This window comes from Nomascus leucogenys, chromosome 8, assembly GCF_006542625.1.
Source record: "Nomascus leucogenys isolate Asia chromosome 8, Asia_NLE_v1, whole genome shotgun sequence".
Lineage (NCBI taxonomy): Eukaryota > Metazoa > Chordata > Mammalia > Primates > Hylobatidae > Nomascus > Nomascus leucogenys.
Genome location: NC_044388.1, coordinates 12,439,973 through 12,464,587, shown reverse-complemented (window position 1 = coordinate 12,464,587; position 24,615 = coordinate 12,439,973). Strand labels below are relative to the sequence as shown.

The 24,615-nt window shown below is 50.4% G+C and overlaps 1 protein-coding gene across 6 annotated transcripts in view; it reads left to right on the top strand.

Moving 5' to 3' along the window:
- The first annotated feature begins 5,471 nt into the window (after window positions 1-5,471).
- MRAS (muscle RAS oncogene homolog) overlaps window positions 5,472-24,615 on the top strand; it is a 58,648-nt gene continuing 39,504 nt past the window's right edge. Inside the window, exons 1-2 of one of the 6 annotated variants that reach the window (XM_030816762.1) lie at window positions 6,606-6,850; window positions 7,031-7,198. The gene's annotated coding sequence lies outside the window, so the exon portion shown is untranslated. Of the gene's footprint in view, window positions 6,144-6,238; window positions 6,851-6,950; window positions 7,199-13,003; window positions 13,229-24,615 lie in introns of those variants that run through there. The other 5 variants (XM_003265284.4, XM_030816765.1, XM_003265285.4 and 2 more) reach the window with 5 other exon arrangements.

The following is a 24,615-nucleotide window of genomic DNA, read 5'->3' as shown; positions in this document are numbered from 1 at the left end:
CTGAGTAGCTGGGACTACAGGCGCCTGCCACCATGCACGGCTAATTTTTTTGTATTTTTAGTAGAGACAGGGTTTCACCGTGGTCTCGATCTCCTGACCTCGTGATCCGCCCGCCTCGGCCTCCCAAAGTGCTGGGATTACAAGTGTGAGCCACCGCGCCCGGCCAATCTTTTTTTTTTTTTTTGAAACAGGGTCTTGCTCTGTCACCCAGGCTGGAGTGCAGTTGGTGCAATCAGAGCTCACTGCAGCCTTGACCTCCCCAGCCCAAGTGATTCTTTCATGTCAGCCTCCCTAGTAGCTAGGACCACAGGTGCGTACCAACACATCTGGCTAAGTTTTATTTTTTCTTTGTAGAGATGGAGTATCCCTGTGTTGCCCAGGTTGGTCTTGAACTCCTGGGCACAAGTGATCCTCCCACCTCAGCCTCCCAAAGTGCTGGGATTACAGGCATGGTCCACTGCATCCAGCCCTATTCTGCTTTTAGATGCATTCCTAGGTGCAGAACTCAGCAAATGTCAGGTGCAGAAAATTGGTTTTGTGTTTAAAGCTCCCATCTTCTAATTTGTCATTCTAGCATTTGTGGTCACTAAAAGCTTTGCTGGTTTCCCTTTCCTCCATTACAGGTCCTCCTGCTAGGCAAACTTGATCATCAGCAAGTGCCCCAAACTCACAAATGTCCTGGGGACGAGGGAACAGCTGGGGAGCCTCATCTCATTTTGTTGCAGTAGGAGTGTTAGCCTGCTAAATCCTACCTAGAAGAGGAAATCGCCTAGGCTTTTGAAACTGAAAACTTTTCTTTTTAAACTGTTGTCTCTAGCATGTGTTTCAATATTTTAGAGTTGACTTTTTTTTTTCTTGACAAATTTCTGCTGCACTATCACTACCCTGAGGCTCTGGGTGTCAAAAAACGGAACAATGTTTTTCAAACTGTAGGTTACAATCCATTAATGGGGCACAAAATTGATTTAGTAGGTCATGCTAGCATTAAATTTTGTTTCACGTGTGTGTGTGTTTGTGTGTGTGTGTGTTCTGGTTTGCAGTGTAAAACCTATTTCTTCTTATGGATTGCAGCCCACAATGTTTAAAAGCTGCTGGATTTTAGTTTAATGGAGTAAGAGTTAAGGGGAGAAAAACAAACATTATCAGAAACCAACACATTAGCTGAGTATGGACAACTTTTGGAGAAGTTTAGCCGTTAATGGGAAGGAGATTGACTGGAAGCTTCTCTTCTAGCCCCAGATAGCAAGAGCGAGCCCGTGTGAGGAATGAACTATAAGTATCAGAGAAGAAAACCTTCTGAGGCCTAGCTCCTAATGAAGCTGGAGGAGGTGGTAGGTGTGGAGGGCTGTGTTTTAGTCCATACCCCTCTGCTGTTATAACACAATAACACAGACAGAGTAATTTGCAAAGAAAAGAGATTTATTTGGCTCACAGTTCTGGAGGCTGGGGAGTTGAAGAGCATGGCACCGGCATCTGGTGATGGCCCTCCCATGGCACAAGGCAGGCAGAAGCTAGCATGAGACAGAGAGAAAAATTGGACCAAACTTGTCTTTTCTATTAGGAACCCACTCCCTGTGATACTAACCCATTCCCACAGCAATGGCATTAATCACCTCTGAAAGGCCCCACCTCTAGCAATTAATTTCAACATGAGTTTTGGAGGAGACATTCAAACCACAGCAGGGTAGCAGGGAGGGGTGAAGATGAGAAGTGATTGGGCCTGGATTGGTAAAGTCCTTGAAAACTCTGAAAGCAGAGTGTAAGTTTTTGGCATTACATCCTGGGCAGTCCAGGGGAAGAAAGGCCTTGTACCTGGCACAGAAGAAGGGTCAGCTGAGGGATGAATAAGCATGGGTCGTGGGGGCAAGTTTCTTTTGCTAACCCATGGTTGGTGCTTCAGGGTCACCAAAAGATCTAATTCCAGCCACAGGCCCAGTGACTAGAATGAGCACTCATCTCCTATTCACCTCATCCCTGCTCCGCCAACACCAAACACACACTTGTCCATCAAGGCCACCTGGCATGGGAGAAGAGTATAGGCTTTGTGGTCAGAAGAGCCTGACTCTTAGTCTACCAGCTGTGTGGGATTGGGCTCACAGTTTCCTTATATCTAAGACAGGGCTCAGATGACCTACAGCACAGGGTCAGACCCATCACTATGTCTGGTGTCAGGCACACCGTGAGTGCTCAGAAACTCACAGCTTCTTTTACTCTTAGGGAATATGCTGAAGCTGGGAGGTCTTTTGTTTGTTTGTTTGTTTTTGAGACAGAGTTTCACCCTTGTTGCCCAGGCTGGAGTGCAATGGTGCAATCTCGGCCCACTGCAACCTCTGCCTCCTGGGTTCAAGCGATTCTCTTGCCTCAGCCTCCTGAGTAGATGGGATTACAGGCATGCGCCACCACGCTTGGCTAATTTTGTATTTTTAGTAGAGGTGGGGTTTCACCATGTTGGTCAGCCTGGTCTCAAACTCCTGACCTGAGGTGATCCACCTGCCTCGGCCTCCCAAAGTGCTGGGATTACAGGTGTGAGCCACCGCATCTGGCCTGAAGCTGGGAGTTCTAGAGGAAGGCTGGGCCACAATGACCTGGTTGACTTCCAGCCCTTAGGTCCCAGGCCCCCATGTTTGCTGCTGAACTAGGTACCAGTTTGGATTGGCTCCGAGGCATGGCACTCAGCAAGCCTCAGGGCAGAGAGGCAAGTGTAGGACATGTTGCAGTGGATGAAGTATGTTTGCTTTGTCCTGCTCTGGGTCAGCTCAGTGGCTCTGACTTTAGCCAGAAATTGGTTCCTGGCGTTGTGTCTGACCTTGGACCTCTGTGGATTAAATTTGGGCCTGAGCCTTGCCTGGGTTTTTGGCTAGGAGTCTGGCCTTCTGCCATGCCTCAAACACACCTGATCAGCCAGGCACATCTGCCAGAGACTTTGGAAAGACTTCTGCTCAGTCATCCTTCGGCATACAAGGTTTTCTCCTTCCCTTCTCAGCCTAGCTAATTTTTGTTTTTTTGAGATGGAGTTTCACTCTGTCCCCCAGGATGGAGTGCAGTGGCACAATCTCAGCTCACTGCAATTTTCACCTCCCGGGCTCAAGCAATTCTCCTGCCTCAGCCTCTCTAGTAGCTGGGACTACAGGCACCCACCACCACACCTGGCTAATTTTTGTTTTTTTAGTACAGATGGGGTTTTACCATATTGGCCAGGTTGGTCTTGAACTCCTGACCTTGTGATCTGCCCACCTCGGCCTCCCAAAGTGCTGGGATTACAGGCGTGAGCCACCACGCCCGGTCCTAGCTAATTGTTATTTGTCCTTCCAGATGTGGCTCAGTCATCAACTCTCACAGAAGTCCTTCCCTTGGCACTTGCCTCCTCTCCATATTGGATTAGGTGCCCTTCCTCTGGTCTCCCGTAGGCCGTGTGCTTCTCTCTTCCACACCACCTGCTCCTCAGTTGGCACTCAGCTTGCTTGAAGGCAGGTCTCTGCCCCAGTGCCTGGTACTCAGTAGATGCTCTGGCAGTGTTTGCTGGATGAATGAAGCTTTTCTGCTCAGTGGCTCCGTTCCCTAAGCCCCCATTTGCCAGCAACTGAGCCACAACTGTATTTCAAGTTTCAAAGAGCAGAAGAGGCAGCTCAAATGGAACAGCCCATCCCCAATCACAATCTGCAAAATTGAATCTCACCATTAGGCAATCCTAGGTAGGCCAAGCGCAGTGTCTCACACTTGTAATCCCAGCACTTTGGGAGCCCCAGGTAGGTGGATTGCCTGAGTCCCAGGAGTTCGAGATCAGCCTCGGCAACATCTCTACAAAAAGTACAAAAAGTAGCCAGGCATGGTGGTGCACACCTATAGTCCCAGCTACTCCGGAGGCTGAGGTAAGAAGATGACTTGAGTCCAGGAGGTCGAGGCTGCAGTGAGCTATGATGCTATGATCATGCGACTGCATTACAGCCTGGGTGACAGAGTGAGACTTTGTCTCAAAAAAAAAAAAAAAAAAAAAAAAGGAGAATCCCAGGTACCTGGGTATGACTATTAGCTGTTTAAGTTCCATTTCTGAGAAGAGGTATTATTACAGATATGTGTATAAAAGCAGTATAAAGACATCTCTTTGACTCTTGTGTAGATGTTGGCTCAGCTCAAGCTGAGGGCATGGTCAGGGTCTTGTGCCAGTCAGGGCCCAAGAGAGGACATCTCTTACATGGGGAGCCCACGAGGGGCTGACAGACCACCAGGATGTACAGATCCCTGCCCGCCTTCCCAAGTTCTGTGGTAAATAGAGGGGATCGAGGGAGTCAGGTTCCAGGGCAAACCCAGCCAGTCGAGGTAAACTACTGTCCCTCAAGCCTTCTCCCCAACCAGGTCTTTTACTCCCTACTGCCAAGGAGAGATACTCTTGATGGCACCCAACCTGCTGTCCCCTTCCCGGGGGACACTTGGGGTCTACAGGGTCTTTTGGAGCAGCAAGTGGGAGTGGAGGCACAGGGGGTGCACAGCAGCTCCCGCCAAATGGCTGCATGGGTGGCTGGGATGCCAAAGGAAGCCTGTGTGGGATTGAGAGCCTCAGCATGGCAGGCAGAGCCAGCAGCACTGTGAGGCTCCCTTAGACCTGGGGCAAACCTGAGAAGGGAGTGGGTTCCCTGGACGTGTAAAGCTGGTGCTAAGTTGTTGAGGTCCACCCACAAAAAGAATGTCCTCAGAAATGATGCTGACAATCAAAACCACAATGAGATGCCATTTCGCCCCCAATAGGATGGCTAGAATAAAAAAAGACACACAATTACAAGTGTTTGCAAGGATGTGGAGATATTGGAACCCTCATATGTTGTTGGTGGGAATGTAAAATGGTGCAGCTGCTTTGGAAAACAGTTTGGCAGTTCCCCCAAAAGTTAAACATGGAATTAACATATGATCCAGGAATTCCACTCTTAGGTATATACCCAAGAGAAAGAAAAACATATGTTCATACAAAGACTTGTACATGAATATTCGTAGCAGCTTTATTCACAGTAGCCCCAAAGTAGAAACCTAAATATCCATCAAGTGATGCAGGGATAAACAAAAGGTATAGACATACAGTGAAATATTACTCAGTCATGAAAAGGAATGAAGTACTGCTACATGTTACAACATGAATAGATCATTAAACATTGTTTACTGAAAGAAGCTAGTCATAGTCACAAAAGGCCACATGTTGTATGATTCCATTTATAGAAAATGTCCTGAATAGGGAAATCCATAGAGATTGAAAGTAGATTAGTGGTTCCCAGAGGCGGGGGAAAGGGGTGAATGAGGAGTGTGACTGCTAATGGGTAGTTCTTTTTGTGGGGGGTGGGGGAGGGAAGTGGGAAGTGGTGAAAATGTTCTGGAATTAGCTCATGGTGATGGTTGCAAAACTTTGTGAATATGCTAAACACCACTGAATTGTACACTTTTTCTTTTTGAGACAGCGTCTCACTCTGTTGCATAGGCTAGAGTGCAGTAGCGCAGTCTCGGCTCACTACAACCTCTGCCTCCCGGGTTCACGTGATTTTCCTGCCTCAGCCTCCCGAGTAGCTGAGATTACAGGCACGTGCCGCCGTGCCGGGTTGTATTTTTAGTAGAGACAGGGTTTCACCATGTTGCCCAGGCTGGTCTTGAACTCTTGACCTCAGGCGATTCACCCGCCTCGGCCTCCCAAAGTGTTAGGATTACAGGCTTGAGCCACTGCGCCCGGCTTGAATCGTACACTTCAAAAGGTGGAATTTTATGGTGTTGAATTAGATCTTTATTTTTTTTAACGGGGTGAAAATGACGCCGCTGGAGAGGAGTTAGCGGAACTGAAACAATGAAATGGTGCGCGAGTGTCGCCTGTCCCCGTCGCATCCATCCCAACGAAGTTTGGGCCCTGGAACGGTGCATCAAGAAGGCCTGGGGGAAGAGACGCTGGGGCAGGATCGGGAAGAAAGACGTCTCAGGATTCGAAGGGAATGCAGCTAAGGTGGCGGCGGACGTTCGCCTAGGACTGGGGAGGCGTCCGTAGGCTCAGAGGTTGGCCCGGCCGGAGCGGCGATTTAAAGGTTGGAGCGCAGAGGCTCTTAAAGAGGCCGGGTCGAATTCCCACTCGGCGTCCACCTTAAAGCCAGCTCCCCGGCGTCACGGATCTGACCCGGGTAAGTGCTGGGCCGCGGGAGAGGCGGCGGCGCCGACCCCAGCCCCTGGCGCTGTAGCGCGCCCTGCCTGGCCCAGGGGACTCGGCGCGGGTGGGCTGGACTTCGCAGGCGCGCGTCCTGGGGGCCGGGGTGCACGCGGGGGCGACAGGGTCGAGGCACCCAGCCCGGGCTCCCCACTGGCGCGCCCGCCGCGGAGCTCTATTTTTAGCAGGCGCTGTGGCAATATAAGGAATGTGCGGCTCACTAGGCGCTCGGGGCGCACGCTGGCGGCGCGGTCGCTTTAAGGAGGCGCCGGGGCGGGGACGGACCGGAGTGGCCGGCTGGCGGGGAGCCGTCAGTCCGGCGGCCGCGGGGCCCGGCGGGCGCGACGCTGCCTCCTCACCGGCGCAGGCTAGGAGGGGGCGGCCTGAGTGCCGGAGCCGAGCCGGGGCTGGAGCGCGCGGTGAGTGGTCGGGCGGCCTTGGAGGGGAGGGGGCCCGGCTGCGCCGCCTTTCGCCCCGGCCGTCGCTTTGTTCCGGGGCGGGAGGTGTGGCCGCCCTCCGGACTCGGCCGCGCTCTCCGCTTGTGGGGTGCGCCCTGGGACCGGCTGTACGTGGCTTTTTGCCCCCATCGCGTGCTCCCGCGTAACGGTGTGCGTTCGTGAAATCGGCCACGACCAAGACCCCAGTGGGGAGGGCCTGCGCGCCGCTCAAAGAGACCCTTTCATGGTAATTACAGTTCCTTGGCTGCCTGGGCGAGAACCCGGTGGGTAGATGGGCGGCAGGACGGGGCGGGGGGGAGGGGTGGGAGGGGGACTCTTTACCCCCCCCCCCCCGCCTTAAGATGGCGTTAACGAGGGGAGGGATCCGCCAGGGAGTTGACAAATTCATCTGAATAATAAAACACAGCCTGCTTCATAAACAACCCTTCACTGCCCCCGGAGGTTTGGGGAGCTGGAGCTGTGGTCACAACTAGGGCCTGGGCTCATACATTGAACTGACCTGGCTGGGGCGTCAGACACGGTGCCAGTCCTGCCCTGCGGGGAAGACAAGAGCCCAAAGTGACAAGCCAATGTGGTAAGTGCTGAGATCCGGTAAGCCCAGGGGTTGTGGGAGCCCCTAGGGGTCCCCACTCCAGAGTGGGAGGTGAGAGAAGGCCCCCTAGAGGAGATGATGTCTGGCTGGCCCCAGCGTATACACTGGACACCCAGTTAGACTCTGGCTGGAGCTGAGGTCTGTTCTGGCCTGGGGCAAAGCGGAGTCTGGAGAGGTGGACAAAGTCCATCAAGGCCACTGGGGCCTTGATCATAGAGCTCTGCCGTTGCCCCTACTCCCCAGTGGCCCCTGATGGTGTGGAACCTCCCTGGCCTTGCTCCTCTAGGACTCACTCTGTCCTGGACCTGACCAGAGAGGGTGGCTGACAAGGCTCGGAATCGTGGCCTCCAGAGGTTTGTCTGGCAGCAGGAGTAAGATGGAGATATGACTTTAAGAGCTCTGAAACTCCACTGTAATAACAGCAACCAACAGGGCTTACAAAGACCAGGCACTTGAAGTGGATTTGCTCATCATTTGACAAGACACCTCTTGACAAGACACCTCCAGAAGGATTTTGTTTATTATAAAGGATAGAGGAACTGGGGTGAAAAAGAGCCAACAGCTTGCCCAAGATCATATCTGAAGTCCATGCTTTTGGCCACGTGGCTGTCCTGGGCTTGGGAAGGCCCTGGTGCAGGCTGTGTTAGAGTTTTGTAATATATTGTTTTATAATTATTCACTATAGACATTCACTGGTGGGTTGAAGTGTGAGGCAGTGAGCTGTGGGTGTTAATAACTGACTCGTGTCAGAAGCTTAGCAGTGAACAAAGCACTTTCTCAGATACAGTTCTTAGAGCTTCTCCTGCTTCTTTTCCCGGGGAAGAAACTTGAGCTGCTAACATTTATAAACCTCCTAATTTCCTGTAAATCACATGTCCCTGCTGACTGGGGCTGAAAATGTTTCGGGCAATGGTTTTCACCCTTAGGTCTGTTCACCCTGCCCAGCAGCCAGTTAGCTTCTCTCTAGTTTATGGTGTAGTTTGTCCTTTTTCTGCCGGGGTGGGAGGCATGGAGCTTTCATGCTCTGGGGTTTTTGAGGTCTGCCAGCCTCTGGGGAGGGAGGTGTAGGGCAAGCCTCGTGTTCTGGTGGAAACTGACCCCCCAGATGTGACCTTGGCATTTCCTAAAGCTGGGGGCGGGACTGGGGGTAGGCGGTAGTCAAGGCCCTTTGGTGAAGCAAGCGATTGTCTCCAGTGTTGTCAGCTTCGCTCCTCCATAAGACAGTTGCTAATTTCCACCTCTGTTTTCACCTACATAAGACACTTTGTGACAGGTTTAACTGTCATGTTATTATTAGCTCTAGCCACTGGTATTTCACACTCAGTTCGTCTGAGCTACTTATAAAGTGACAAGTCCAGCCAGGGCAACATGGTGAAACTCCGTCTCTGCAAAAATTAGCTGGGCCTGGTGGCACGCGCCGGTAGTCTTAGCTACTTGGGAGGCTGAGGCGGGAGGATTGCTTATGCCCAGAAGGCAGAGGTTGCAGTGAGCCATGATCACGCCACTGCACTCCAGCCTGGGTGACAGAGCAAGACCTTGTCTCAAAAAAAAAAAAGTGACAAGTCAGTTACCTTGGGGTTGGTTTGGTTCCTGAGCTCTAGTGATCACCTGGAACCAGGAATGACTATTGGCCTCTGATAAATTAGGCTCCTGGGATGACTGGTCCTAACCTCAGTCAGAATCACATGTTGACCAGCCTCCTGGATCTAGTGAGTTCTCAGGGAATTGTGGCTTCCATAATATATTTCACATCTGATTTAACCATCGTAATCTGTTCTGCCAATGAAATGCCCCCAAACAGAGTGTGTCTCCCTGAAAACAATTGAAAAACATACCTGCTCATGAGCATTGTGTAGTTTGTACAAGCATACTCATGTGAACTGAATGGGAATGCATTCTTGTGCAATGCTGGAATGTTCCCAAGTGTCCAGAGGATGTACACTGAGTTCCAGAGGCTCTGTACCGGCCAGGCCCTGGGCAGGCATAGAAGGTACAGTCACCTTTATCTGGAGACGGGAAAAAGAAAGGAGCTGGAGGAGTTCCCTGAGACCTGGGACACCTGGCAGGTACCCATTGTCTAGGGACTGAGCAGAGAATTCAAGCTTTAAGAGGAATTTTCTTGTTGGACTCTGAGTCCCTGCCAGCCCTCATAAGTCTTAGATCATGCCTCTGAGCCCTGTAGTACTGAATCAATGGGGATGCTTTTGGCTGCAAGTAACAAAACCCAAATAACAGTAAGTAAGATTAAGCAGAGCTCAGATCTCCCAAAGATGGTCTCTGCTCTTGGAAGGTCTCTGTACACAGGAATGGGATAACAGTGCCACTTCCAGCAAGTTCCTGCATGGGACTGGTAGCCACAAAGGCTGAGTGTCTGGAGTTCAGAGTAATAGGTTTTGTCTTCTTGAGTCACAGCCTCTTCAATATGCTGATGAGAAGCCCAGGGAACATTGATGTACAAAGTTGGGCATATAATTCAGGGGATTCATGGATCTCTGAAAACCAGCCCTGGATCCCAGTTTAGCCATCTCTGATCTAAAGACACGTGACTTCTCTAAAGTTCATGGCAGACCTATTCCGTAAGCCCATTGTGCAGCCAAGTCAGCATGCCATTCCAGTGCAGTGTGAGAGGGCAGAGATGGGGGCCAAGAGTACAAATACAGTGGGACAGTTGTCATTGCCCAGCCTGTGAGTTGAAGTCTGTGCAGTCAGCCAGTGGGTCTGACAAAGAGGGCAGTGCTGGTGCTGCCTCATGCTTCAGCAGAGGTGATGAGGTTCAGGCTGAGGTGGAGACCACGTTGCACTCGCCACGCATTCAATGGTGCCCCATTTCTTGTTCTCTAGGTAGCATTCCCGCTACCTGTGTGATGCAGTTGGTTCCACCTATTCCCAGAGACTCCACCCTGGCCCTCCTTGTCCTGGCTCCCACCACTGAGCCCCTAGGCCCGTTCAGCTGGCCAGCATGATGTAAGACAGCTTTCTGCAGGCATTCCTCTTGTAGGAGTCATGAAGCAGCAATGTGTATTTTGCTTCTTTTTGTTGCTGTTATATTAAAAAATATTTTTTATATTCTAGTCCAATCCATATGATTTGATTTTTTTGGTTACATATTATATATAAAAATGTATTTTTTGTATTTTGCTTCTTAATGTCCCTATCATTGTCTTTAATATTCTTGGTAGCTTCACGAGGTGGGGACTGCTACATGACAATGTGGGTCATCACCGGTTGCTGAGGTGACTTTCTGAGTCTCAGAGGGGTATAGTCCTGGCATCAGGCTACCTTGACAGATAAAACAATATGATTTACATATGGGTTGTAGTGCTAGTAAGATTTTGGAGAGCACCAATAATGAATTCGGCTGTGCAGCTTGTAGTGGCCAAACAAAGGAGGGTGGGTGGAGAGTTGGGAGCTCTGGTTCTGGCCTCTGTGACCATCTATAGGGCCTTGTCTGGATCCTGTGCTGCCTGGGCCCAGGCTCCATCTGTGACTTCTCTGTCCAGCCGTCAGTGTCGTCATGGGGATTAGATAAAATATACACATGAAAATACGCTTGGGAGGCCAGAAAGGGCCGGAAGAATGAAGAGCATTACCAGTATTCAAGCAACCTTCGGAGGACAGAATCCTAGACCCAGAAGGAGCCCCCTGACTGTATTAAGTCGAGTCACACCCCGTACAGCACATTTCTCATAGTGGTGAGGAAGATGATTTTAGGTGGGACACAGCATCTTTCATTTTAATAGTTATATACTGGTTTATTTAAATGTATTATAAAAATACAGGCATCACAACAAACAGAGTTTTTTAATGGAGATTTTGCTCAGATTAAGGCTAAAGAAGTATTTTAAGTAAAAAAAAGATAAAATTTTTTAAAGTATGGTAGTTTTCAGATTAAGCTAGTTATAGTACAATAGTAGACAAATATGGCCCAAATGGGAAAGTGAGCCCTTGAGGAAAGGCTGGGAAACTTTCCACAAGGGGAGTCCTTCCTTCCCTGACAGCCCATTAGGGGTGTGTCTTTGACTTCACCTGGACCCTTCTAGAGACACAGTGTCTCTACCCTTTGAGTCAGTCCACTGCATTTGCGGATCCTCTCATTGTTGGGAAGTTCTTTCCCTTCTTTCCTTAACCTGTCCCACATGAACCTTTGACAGTCCTGCTTTTCTCCAGCATGAGCAGCTTTACTTTCTTCAACTGCTCTTCAAATGTCATGGTTTAAAAACAGCCCCTCTGTATGTCCATCCGTTCTTCCATCCATCCTTCCCCACCCACCCACCCGTCCATTCATTGATCCATCTCTCCATCCATCTTTCCTTCAGCAAAGACTTGTGGGCTGGACCTTGTACTGTATACTTTATATTCGCTATTTCTAAGCCTCACAAAAATTTTGTTAGATGCAGTTAACCTTTTATAGATATGGAAACCGAGGCTCAAGGAAGTTAAGTAGGTCACCTGCAGTCATAACCTGAGAGAAGCAGAGTCAGGAAGGAATCTGGCCATGGTCTGTCTCTTCCTGAAGTGCGTGCTCCTTCCGTTAGACCGTGCTGTTCCCAGCACTGGATGACCAAAAATGTCATGATCCCTTCTCTCCTGGTGCTTAGGGGACCTATCCCATGGAGGTGTGGCTCTACATAATTAGTGCAGTGGGCAAAGGCCTCATGAGGAGCAGGGATGGAGCAGCCTGTGCACAAAGATGTGATGAGGCAGCAGAGGTGCAGAAGACGCTGACTGGCAAAGAGAGGCAGCAAGTGCCTCGCTGGCAGGAGTCTTCCCTGACTGTCATTAATCTTACAGTCACAAATGAACCCCTAAATCATTTGCACATTTTATTTTTTTTTAATTTTGAAAAAGAAAAGTGTAAAGGATAGTATAACAAATACCATGTACCTATTACCCAAGATGAACGATGTGACCATTTTGTCTGCACTTGATCCTTTTCACAGTAGGGCTGGACTTAAAACCAGACCACTCATCCTTTGCCCTGGCCAGTTTGGGCCCATCCTCAGCCTGCAATGGGCTTTTGGGAGCCTTGCTCCTGAGTTTTCATGTATTGGCTCTCTCTTGGGGCTTCATGTCCTCAGTTAATGCCAATGGGCCTCCCTGGAAGTTGTTGACTAAAGAGCCTTTTGCTGCTTCTGACCACACTGGGGAGAAGCCACTCTGGGGAGAGTGTGTGTTTTTGGCTATGACCTTTTGCAGAGAAGTTCATCTACCCTCACAAACACCTGCCTTGACCGTTGTGGGTTTAGCCAGGCTGCAGAGCATGGTTTAGTCATAGCTGCCTAAACTGAACCATACTATTAATGATAGGTTTGTATATTTGGAAGATAGAGAAAACATAATTCTCTTTTTATAATTATATGACAATGATAACAAAATGCTTTTTGTTGTTGTTAGCAGTGAGGTCTCACTCTGTTGCTTAGGTTGGAGTGCGGTGGAGCAATCATAGCTTATGACAGCCTCGAACTCCTGGGCTCAAGCCATCCTCCTGCCTCAGCCTCCTGAGTAGCTGAGACTATAGGCATGTGCCACCATGCCCATCTAATTAAAAAATTTTTTTTTGTAGAGATGGGTTCTCCCTTTGTTGTTCAGGCTCATCTGGAACTCCTGGCGTCAAGCGATCCTCCCACCTCGACCTCCCAAAGTGCTGGGATTATAGGCATGAGCCCCCACACCTGGACACAAAATACATTATATACTCTAAAGTATAGGATTACTTTAAGAGAAGGAAACTAAAAGTATGATGGCTTACTTTCTAATCCATAACTTCACAGTTTTGCCTTCCTGCAGCTTTCACAGAAAAAACCAGGTGCCTGGTACTGGGTCCTTCTCTCTGCCAAGCAGGAGTAAGGCGGCAGAGCCAGCCCTGCAGCTGCAGATAGAAGCTCTCCATGACGACAGAACGCAGCTTCTCACCCAACTGTTTGCAGCCTTCTCCTTTCCACCTGCTGATTGACTCCTGAGCTGAAGCCTGATGTTATCCTGTTTGTGTGTAGTTTGCCATGAGTTAGAACAGTGAGTAAAGCTCTGCTTTTTAAAGCTGTGCAGAAAGATTCAAAAACTTCTGGAAAGGCTTCCTTATCCAGGGCAGATTCTTGTCAGTCCTTATTGGGGACCAAGATTTCATCTGGTTTCGTAACAGATAGTGGGGACCTGCGGGGGACCCCAAGTCCTCTTCATTAAGTGCTGAGAATGTCTTGAAACATTTTCCTTCCCTGAGTTGCCCTTAAAGAATAACACCACCAGGCTGGATGCAGTGGCTCACACCTGTAATTCCAACACTTTGGGAGATTGACGCAGGAGGATCACTTGTGGTCAGGAGTTCGAGACCAACCTGGCCAACATGGTGAAACCCTGTCTCTACTAAAAATATAAAACTTAGCTGGGCATAGTGGCACGCGCCTGTAGTCTGAGCTACTCCAGAGGCCAAGGCAGGAGAATCACTTGAATCCGGGAGGCAGAGGTTTCAGAGAGCTGAGATCGCGCCACTGTGCTTCAGCCTGGCGACAGAGAGACTCTGTCTCAAAAAATAAAAATAAAAAATAGCACCACCAGATCCTTTTTCCTCATTCTGATGGAGATGCTGCAAAAGCCAGCAAAGGCTGGGTGCTGAGAGAGCTCAGAAGGCCCTGCTTTATTGGGGCTTATCTTGCATTGGAAGCCATACCAGTGAAGGCAGTTGAACATATTATACAACCAGTGCCTATGTGATTATGTGGAAATCCACATATGTGTTATACTTACAGGCATACCTTTTTAAAGACAAGTTTGTGTTTAAAAAGAAACTACTCGGCATACTGTATATTAGGCTGGCCCTGGTATACCAAGTACACAGATTAAATGTAAAAGTATTTGTGGGCATGTGGATTTGTGGGGAGATTGCTGGAGTGTAGTGGATTCAGGAGACTCCCCCACCCCTTTAGGAGCTGACCATTTATTGGGGGTGTTGGCGGCAGATTCTTGCCTCTCAAAAGCATAATGTATTCATTTCAAAAGCAAAATTAATTTTAGTTCAGTTTAGCTTTTTTTCCTAATCCTTTAGAATTTCAACATGCCTTCTTGAAAATTCTCCCTTTTTAGATAACACACAAATTCATTTCTTTATATTTTCACTCCACTGGAAATGGAGGCTCGAGGAGGAGACAGGCAAAGCCGTCTTTCTTGGCCAACACTGCTCTCACCAGTCTATCATGGTCTTCTTTCAATGTCTGCGTTATTATAACCAGAGATGATGGAAGGAGGGTGGGATCACTGTCCTAAAGCCTTGGGGGCGTATATTTTTAAAAACTTCTATGAGCTATGCCTCCTCAGCCTTCCCTCTCCACCCACATTCCTCAGGTTGAGGTTCTGGGGCAGAGCTGGAAGGCCTAATCTGTCTCACGCTCCCGCTGAGGAAGTCCAGCCCGGGAGAGGCCAGGTGCCCTGGCACTCCCAAGCAATTAAGGCCAGCTGGCATCACAGCCTTCCCATCCACCCTCACTCACTGACCCCGTCCCACCACCCCCACCCACCGCAGTGGACAGCTGCCTGAGTCCACTAATCTGGGGCTGGGTGGGTGTTTCCTGCATGTTTGAGATTTTAGAAGGAAATCAAAATAAAGAAACAAAGCCTTTGTTTTATTTATGGACTCCCAACTGGGGATGGCTGGAAGGATGGAAAGCGGGGAACAGGAGGAGCAGGTCACTTGGCACTTCAACAAAATAACCATTCTAATAGAGCATTTAACAGGGACTTTTTCTATTTAGGATTGGGGTGGGTAAATAGGAAAGACGGCAGGGCTGGGAGAGCCCCTTTGTGTGGAAGGAGAAGGTGGGGCCGCCTTTGCCCCAAGCAGGGCCTCTGGCAGTGCCTGGTGTTCAGGCAGGGAGGGGTCTGAGGCCACCCAGCTGGGCTGCAGAATTGGCAGCCTGGGGACTCGGACTTTCAGTCCTCCCTTCCTGAAGGAACCCTCTGCTCCAATTTCTGTCCCACTACTTGTCTGTGTGAATCTCCACCTCTATAGCCTCCTCTTCCATATCTGTAATGGGAGTGTCCCAGCCACACACTGGCCTTTCTTCTCTAGTCCAGTTATACTGGGTCAGGCTCTCACCTGACATGTGGAAATGAAGAGGTACATCCCCCAGTATTTCTTAATTCTTCCAAAGGATTTTCCCCTTGTAGAAATTCTCTGAGGGCATCATTTATTTTCTTTAAAAATTGCCCAAGTATTGATGACAACCCTCCCCATCTGCACTATTTCTGAAGATCTCAGGGTATGGGCCATGCCCACTGGCCGCCTGGCCTCCACTCCACTTTGCCCCATGTGCACACGGTAAGGTTGGCTTCTTCATCCGCTAAGCCACTACTATTATTGTACATAACAGGCATCCACCAAGGGCTTTTAAGAAAGGGGGTGGTCTGCAGCCCAGATCAGGGCAGAAGTTAAAAATGAATGTCAGACACCCTCCCCTTGCTTGGTCACACCCTTGGAGAATGTCTCTGTGGCTGTCTCCTCAAACCTAGTTTACTGCTATTTTCCAGGGACCAATTTTCCTGGATACTTTCCCCCAGACCTTCTGAAAACTCCAAATTTTCATTACTTTTGATTGCAGAACAAGGATAACAATCTGTCTTAGACTAGGCTGTGGGCTGCCCTTGTCAGATGTAAAGGGGCCTGGGCATGGTGGCTTATACCTGTAATCCCAGCACTTTGGGAGGCTGAGGTGGGTGGATCACTTGAGGTCAGGAGTTCGAGACCAGCCTGGCCAACATGGTGAAACCCCATCTCTACTAAAAAAATACAAAAATTAGCGAGGCCTGGTAGTGTGCGCCTGTAGTACCAGCTACTTGGAAGGCTGAGGCAGGAGAGTCGCTTGAATCCAGGAGGCAGAGGCTGCACTGAGCCAAGATTGCACCATTGCACTCCAGCCTGGGCAACAGAACAAGACTCTCTCTCAAAAAAAAAAAAAAAAAAAAAAAAAAGATATAAAGGGGCCATTAAATAATTCGTCTAAAAAAGAATTCGGCACTCTAGACCTATACCTTTACCTACAGTAAGAACTAGCAGAAGCGCTGGGATTGTTAAGCTATCGTTATTACCAGCCAGGTCAAGTCAGTCCTCTCCTAATGACCAGGGCAAAGCCAGGTGTTAATTTTTTCCCTTTCCTGTTAGAACATTTTGTAACATAAGGATTAGAGATGATGTAGATTGACAATATTTATTGAGTACCTTCTCTGTGCCAGATATGTGCTGGGCACTGGAGAGACAGTGGAGAATAGAACAGAGGGTGGGCCCTGCCCACATGGAGGCGACGGTCTAGTGGGGAAGATGCATTACATGTTTACATCTTGTAAACAACTAACTAAGCAGTTAAGTGCCAGCGTACAAGATGCTGTCAAGGCAGACAGCTGGGTGCTTTGGGAGACCCTGATAGTAATCTCATGTAGTCTGGGGTGCAGTGGGGGTCAGGGAAGTATGTTTAAGGTGCTTAGCATGTGGTCAGGGCTTAATAAACGGTCATTATAATGACCATCCCTGGCCACAGGGCCCAGCCTGATTCCACCTCCAGCTGGTGGCTGCTACCACCCACCAACAATAGTTTTGCACAGAGAGGTTTTTCATTAGGCCAAAGTTATACAGCTAGCAGAGGGGCTTTGATTCATGACTTTTTATAAAAGTGCTGTGTGTAGAAAGCAGAGGGGTGGGAAGCTTCCTTTGACCCCCCAGCCAATACTGACCTTTGGACAGGCCTTGCCTCGCAGGAATGGAGCAGCAGGCTGGTTACTGAGGAGAAAAAATGCAGCAGTCATTTAGGGCTTGGGGAGGGAGATGTGAAAAGTAGCCTTCTGCTGAGTGGGCTTAAAACTCTGGGATTGGAAGGGTCCCTGAGAAGCCATCACACCTACCTCCAGCCTGGTTCACCACTCCAAAGCTTGGTGGCCAGTCCTCCTTCCTCCGCATCTGCTTCACAGACCTTTGCAGAGGAAAATCCCACACTCATTGCCATGCCTGCCTCGTTTTCAGGAAGTTTCCCTTTTATTTGGCTTTAGTCCATCTCTCTGCAGTCTGGTTACTCTTTAAAAATGAAGATTGAATTGCCTGTCCCCACCTCAAAGAAGAACCTAGACCCTATGTCTTTCTCATTTTTGGTCAAGCATAAACATTTTCACATTCTTCATTAATGGTGTCTAACATCTTAAATATAAATAGTGAAAACACAGCAAAGCAGCAGCCTTTTTTGAATGTGCCTTTTTGGCCTCCACCTCTCTGGGCTCTGACATACTGCTGGGGTGGGCTGTGTGCCTGTCCCTGAAGATTGCCAGGCTGGCCCATGTCCTGCAGGCCAAGTAACCCCTGCTATTGCTCTCTTCAGTGAGATCATTTCCTTTGATCTCACACCTTGCACCAAAGCCAGGCCAAGCCAAGGCAGTGCGAAGAGTTGTCTGCCTTAGAACGGCCGTGACACTCAGATGTGTGTGTGCTCAAGAAGGATGGGTACAGAGTGTTGATTTATTTGGGTTATACAATGTGTAAAACTTTTTCATTGGTGGCCAGTATTTAAAATAATAAAATAGCCAGAAATCTGAGTTTTTGCATAGACTTAGATTGCTGGCTATTCTTTAAAAATTTAGACTATCTGGCAAGCTCATTGCAGATATTATGTTGCAGCAGTCAGCTGGTGCGGGGTGTCAGTAATCTCCTGTTCGCGCAGGCCCCACTGCTCCCTGTTGCCTGTACCTACCCCCTTCTATCACTTATTGACACAGCCTCTGCCGGCACGTGCACGTGATTTTGGGATGTCCGTTTGGTTCTTGATTCCCTCTTGCTGCTACTGCAGGGCAAAGCAGTTGAGATGGGGGATCAGTCAGAAAGCATCCGTCTCTCAGGCAGGGGCCTGTGAGATGCAGAGGGATGCCTGGCCCTGGGATCCGGGCCTTCTCTTCCCTCTCTATTGCCACCCTGCCCTTCTCCTGGGCTTACCAGATTGAACTGGCGAAACACCGTGATTCCATGAGATGAGCGGCTCTAGGCTGGGACAGCTAAGGAGTTAAGGGACAACCTTAGCTGTGCTCTGGGGGCCGGGTGTGGCATCCTCAGCTCAGAACGCAGGGCCAGTCAGGGGGCCATGCCCTGAGTGCTGGTGGGGGCTCAGTGCTTTGGGAATTTGGACAGCAAGGAAGGACCCCTCATCACCACTCCTCCTGCTGGGCTGGTGCCCATGGGTGTCTAGTGGGACTCCTCACATGGTATGTCCTTCACGAGGCCTGCCACCACAGTCCTCCAGGTCCTGTGTGGCCCATGGCATAGTGCCCACATCACCTCTGCCCTACTGTCTACCCAAGCCAGACTCCCAGCCAGCTGCCAGTATCACTCCTGCATTTGGAAATGCAGATAGCAGACACGTTGGAGCGTCTCTGAACAGAAAGCTGTGCCAGGGCTCTGGGGTGCCCAGAGAAAAAGAAGACAAGGCCTGGCCCTTTGTCCACTGTCCCACTCTAGCAGAGGAATGTGACTGAAGTAACACCCAGCTCCTAGATTTGAGGGCAGATGAGGAGGGGCATGCCGAGCTCTCTGGTCAGAGAGATGGCCTTGGACAAACTACAGAGCCTCTCTGACCTTCACAGTTCCTGAAGGGGCTAAACAATGCCTCTTGGTGAAGCGTCTTGAGTCATCACATGGAATAATGGCTGGGGAGCACTTGCACTGCCACCTGCCACCTGGCTGGCGTTCCATAGATGGAGGCAAGGTGGCTCAGTGGAAGGAGACCTTGGGGGATAGAAGAGGGCCCTAGAGGAAGGAATCGTTTCTGGGGGATGGGACCTGACACTTGGGTACCATCCCTGTCCTTGACACCAGACCAGGAATCAGCAGAGCAGAGGCCATGCGAGGGGAAGGGGGCACTCGGGCAGCTCAAGGAAGGCCTAGAATGTTGTGGTCAGAGGCGAGAGCTTCAGGCACCCATGGAGGGCATTCCAGGAGACTCTGTGCTTGGGTTAGTTGGGGAGTGATCACGCTGGAGTGTGGGTGGGACAACGCTAGTGGTGGGGGCTCAGGCCGGGGGCAGACATGGGCCACAGTGGTGGACAGCCTTGCTAGGCCTTGGCCTGGGATGTGGGTAAAGGGCTGTTTGCACTGCCAAGGGAGAAAGAGGAAGAGAATTTGGGGCAGAGAGGTGGCCAAAGGGGCCCACCCTTGGGCAGGTGAGGGAGGTGCTGGCTGAATCCAGTTTGTGCAGGGTTGAGCCTGAGCAGCGGAGCAGAACAGTGAGGAGGTGCAGGGCTCTGTGAGCAGAGGGCAAAGCGGAGTCAGAGCAGGGGCTGGGAGGACAGCAGCCTGCCAGGCTCTGGGGAGGCCAAGGGCGCTCAGTCTGGGGAACCCCAGAGTGTACAGAGGCTGGCCTTCCCTGGTCGAGTGACCACCAGCGTGATGTTCCCAATTGCGCGCAGATTCCTGTGGAAGGCTGCAGGAGTCCTCCTCTTTCACTGCGGGTGAGACTACCCCAGCGCTAGGAAAACATTAATAGACCCCCAGGGACTGAGAACAAGGATTGAAAAATAAAACCACTTCCTACTCTCTTCCCTCAGCCGCCACTCCAAGAAGTTGTGAGCCTGATGCAGCTCTGCCTTAACAGAGCCCACGCCCTGCCCCTCATCCCTGGACTGACTTCTTTCCCACCCTCCCGGTTGTTGGTTGCTGGGCAGGGGGCACTGTGGGGGGCTGGGGTAGGACCCCAGAGGCCAGGTGGCCAAGTAGCAGGCATTCCTGTGAGCCAGGGATGCCAGCAGGGAATGTTGTTCTGAAGGTTCTGTGGCCCTCTAGACACTGAGGCCATTACCAACTCCTCGGTTCTGAGAGCCGCTTAGACCCACCAGGCTCAGTGGACAAGCTTCGGAGTGAGTGGGGCAGTGTTTTCATTTTGCAGCTTGCCAGGCCCAGCTGCCGAATCCCAGCTTCTCTTTTCACTAGCCTGTGCCCTTGGTAGAATGCCTCTCTCTCCTTGGTAAAATGGGGATAATAACCCTCCCCCACAGCTTTCTGTCTCAGGCCTTTGTGGCTGAACCTGGGTTACCTGTTCCTCCATGACCCTATTCCCGTCCCCTTTCCCATCCCCTTCCCCTCCTCTTCCCCTCCTCTGAGATTCTGGAGCACTTCGAGTTTGTCCTTTGTAATTCATCCACTCTCTCCTGGGCTTTTTCTGCTGGTTAACCTCAGTGTGGTCATCAAAAAGAGTTGCAGGGGCCCTGTTTGGTTAGGCAGCCGCCTACCAAGCCTACACTGTACTCCCGTGTGGACTTGGGGCTAGGGTAGGGTCCGGGGGCCTCCAGCACATGTGAGGCCCATCACACGCAACGCCCTCCCCTGCCCAGCCCTGCAGCCTTGGGCACTTGTTTCTTCATCATGCAGTGCTTATTAAGCAGCCACTGTGTGACAGGCGCTGCGTGTGGTATAGGGATGCAAAGATGAAGATCCCTTGTTTCCAGGGAGCCAACAGTAACCCCTTCCCCTGCCACTCTTATCCCCTACACCCATCACCCCTGCCGTGCACACGTACACACTCCACATTCTGGTCACATCATGTTGCTTGCAGTACCGAGTGCCTCCTTGGCTTTTCATGCCTCCATGCGTTATACTTTTGTCGCTTCTGTTCTTTACCTGGGACATGCTTGTCCTTACTGTTTTTTGTTTTTTGCTTTTTGTTTTTTTTTTGAGACGAGTCTTGCTCTGTTGCCCAGGCTAGAGTGCAGTGGCGTGATCTTGGCCTACTGCAACCTCTGCCTCCCCGGTTCAAGCGATTCTCCCGCCTCCCTGGTTCAAGTGATTCTCCCGCCTCCCCATTTCAAGCGATTCTTTTGCCTCAGCCTCTTGAGTAGCTGGGATTACAGGTGCCCGCCACCACGCCTGGCTAATTTTTGTATTTTTATTAGAGACGGTTTCATCATCTTGGCCAGGCTGGTCTTGAACACCTGACCTCGTGATTCACCCACCTCGGCCTTCCAAAGTGCTGGGATTACAGGCGTGAGCCACCATGCCTGGCCATCCTTACTGTTTACCTGGCTAATATCTACTTGGCCTTTAAGACCCCGTTCTGTATCACTTCTACCAGGAAGCCTTCCGCAGCACCCCCAGGCTGGGTGAGATGCCTCCCACTCCTATGCTCCTGCATGACTTGCCCAGTGTACCATAACCCTCTGCCTGCCTCCCCCACGAAATACACACTGTGAGCCGCACAGGCTGGGGCTGGGCTCAGGCTCATTTATTTTGGTATCTCTAGTTCCCAGGACCAAGCACACAGGAGCTGCTCTGGGAGCATTGACTGGATGTGTGTGATCCCATGGAGCCTGAGCATGTGTGTGTCTTGAGAGGAGGGTGGCCAACACTGGCTCCTCACCCAGTTTACTCCTCATTTTTCTCTGGGCTCAGGTAAAACCGGGGCCTTTCTCATGTCATGTGACCTGTTAGAGGATATGCCCCCCACCCCCCCAAACCACAGGGTACCCAGAGGGTGGCTAGGTTTTGTGATGGAGAGCTCTTCTGGATTTAGAAACCAGAGGGAGAAACTTTGTTTCATGCTGAACTTGCTGGCAGTTTGATATCTTCCACATTCTCTTTGGTGAACAAGCAACTCCTCAATACTGGAGAAATGCAAAAGAAGGCATCTGAGGAGCCATCTTGAGGAGCTTACCCTTCATCCACCGTTCATTCAGCAAGCCTTTGAGGGCTTGCTTTCCTGGGACATTGCTGCATTGATTCAGTGGCTGGCTGACACATGCCTGCTGCCCTCCAAGGCAAAGTCGGGGAGCTGAGCCCCACACACAGATCGGCCTGCTAGCCTTCCGAGGAGGGAGCGGTAGGAGGCTGAGCTGTGTTGAACTGTCACCTGTGGAACCTGCCAGTTTGCAGGGTGCTCAAGGCACTCAAGAAAGGCTTTGGAGAAGCAGGAGGAGGGACTTGGGATGGACTTCAAAGAAGGATGCTGATGATGGTAACAACTTGATTTTTGTTGAACAGTCACTATGTGCCAGATACTGGGCCAAGCAAATAAATGCAGCTTTTCACAGCCACCATGAGGCAGATGCTGCCACTGTCCCTACTTTTACAGAAAAGAAAACCAAGGTGCAGAAAGTAACTTGCCTAGGGTTGCAGGCTGTCTGCATAGCTCAAGCTCCTTGGCAAGGAGTTCCAGTTGAGGGGCCAGTCCTGAGCTGCGCAGGGAACAGCTCGAGTGTAGTACCACAGGGAGATGGGCTGAGGCTGGGGCACGGACCCATATGGGGGATAGGGTCCCAAACAGAGGTGCTAGAAAATAAGGGTTTCACAGCAGCTTGGTGCCCCCAGCTTCCTCGCTGGTCCTCAGGGCGGAGGGCTACCTGCTGGTACCAGATCTATGCCCCGGTCAGCAAGCTGTCCCAGCCTGGATCTGGGGTGCTGGGGTGGGAAGCGTCTATTTTTGATAACTAATATTTGCCCTGGTTGCCCCTCAAGCTCTGACCTGCCGGGCTGTTTCACCCACATGGGCAGCGGTCTGACCTTGGGGGTGTCTCCTACTCTGACACCACCTCCCAGCTCACTCCTGACCTCTTTCCAGCATTCCTGGATCAGCTGCCTCTGCCCTGGCCTGACTGCACACACATACTCACTAGCCAGCAGAGGATGCCCAGCACCACAGGTTGGCAGTGGCTCTGGAACCGCACTGTGTGGTTTCAGATCCCGACACTGCCTGCCTCTTTCTAGTTTGGTGACCTTCAAAAAGTTATTTTACTACTCTGTGTCTCAGTTTCTTCAGCTGTAAAATGGGGATAATCGGAATCTGTACCTCCTAGGATTGTTGTGAGAATTAAAATCTTCCAACAGCATCTGACACATTGTTTACCTTAAACATTCCTATTGCTCTTAATATGATCACTATTGTAATTATAATTGTCATGGCAGGTGGTTTCTGCACACCTACTCTGAGACTCTGGCTCCGCCCTAAGTCCTGTTTAGGAGGTGCCTGAATACTGGTGGGAAAGACCCAGGTATTGACAGTTGCCAGGTGAGGAAGCATGTGGTACTGAGGGGTCATGAGTAAGCCCAACGACAGTGTCCCTCCCTGACTTACTTCAACCTTGGCCTTTGCTTGGATCTCTGGACTTCTGTCTGATCATTTCTGCTCTGCTGATAGCAGTCCAGGTGTGATCCTGGCAGAGGAGTTGAGATTAGAAGAAAAGCAGGGATTGGTAGATTAACAGAAGACTTGGGTAATAGAGATCTCCAGACATCACCAGGCTGGCTACCCTTAAAGGTCCTGAGCCCTTCCTATGGAAGAGGATGGCCACTAAGTGGGATATTTTGGAGGGAACCAGAAGGGTAGTAGGTTAGATCTGGGGCAACAAACAGATTTTCTCTCTGGAGCAGTCACTGTGTTCTGCTGCCAAGAGTACTGTGTTGACAGGGAAGGGGGCCGTGATCCATCAGTGTTGTCTGCCGTGGCTCTGGGAGTGGGGAGGAGCAGCACCCATGCCACCTACTTGCCATCGAGACTTGATGTTTACGGCATGAAATCACATACATGGTTGGGTGGCTGGTTAGGGCTTAATAATGGAGTGAGCTGAAAAGCACTGATGGCTTTCTAGAGGAGTTGAGAGGCCCAATGACAGTGCCACACTTGGCTTAGCAAAGATATGAAACAAGGGGCTGGAGCAAAGTCTCGGGGAACGGAGAGTGAAGCCTTCAGGGATGCCAAGTGGCCTAGACCCCTCTGGGGTCACATGCCATTAACACACAGCCTGCAGGTCAGCGCTCTGGTGAAGCTGCCCATTTCTGGGAATTGTGCAGAAGGGAAGGGCAGCTCCTGGAATGCAGAGCCATTTCCTCCACATGGGTTGGGTCACTCTCCCTAGCGTGTCCTCATCCCCCTGGGTTGGGCACACCCAGACATCATAGAGATGAGATTAGCTTCCCAGGTCTAATTCAGCCCAATGTGAATGAAAGTCCATTCACTTTCCTAAGAGCTCCATTAATTATGAATGTGTCCTCCCCTCTAGCCTGATTTACCTAAAATACTTGCAATTCAATTGATGGGGTTAGGGGGACTCTTTAAAATAATTAGTATAGAAATACAGAAGCAAAAAGCAGTAAATACCAAACCTTCAATAAAGTTGGCAGCATCTTTGGGGGAGCCTCTGGATTGGCCCTGGGCCAGCCTCTGAGAATCTGTGGTCCTAAGGTCAGGGCCAAGGGAAGCAGCAACAATGATGAAGAATGCCCTATAGGATAGTGAATCATGAAGACACTACCCTAAGAAAAGCCATGTGATGCAGCAAAATGATTTGGCAAAAGAATTGGAGGCAGTGTGGCATGACAGTTCTAACATGACCCTCGGCATCTAACCAGTCCACAGCAGTTGTCCACTAAGGGTGGGCATTGTTGCTGCTATGCAGCT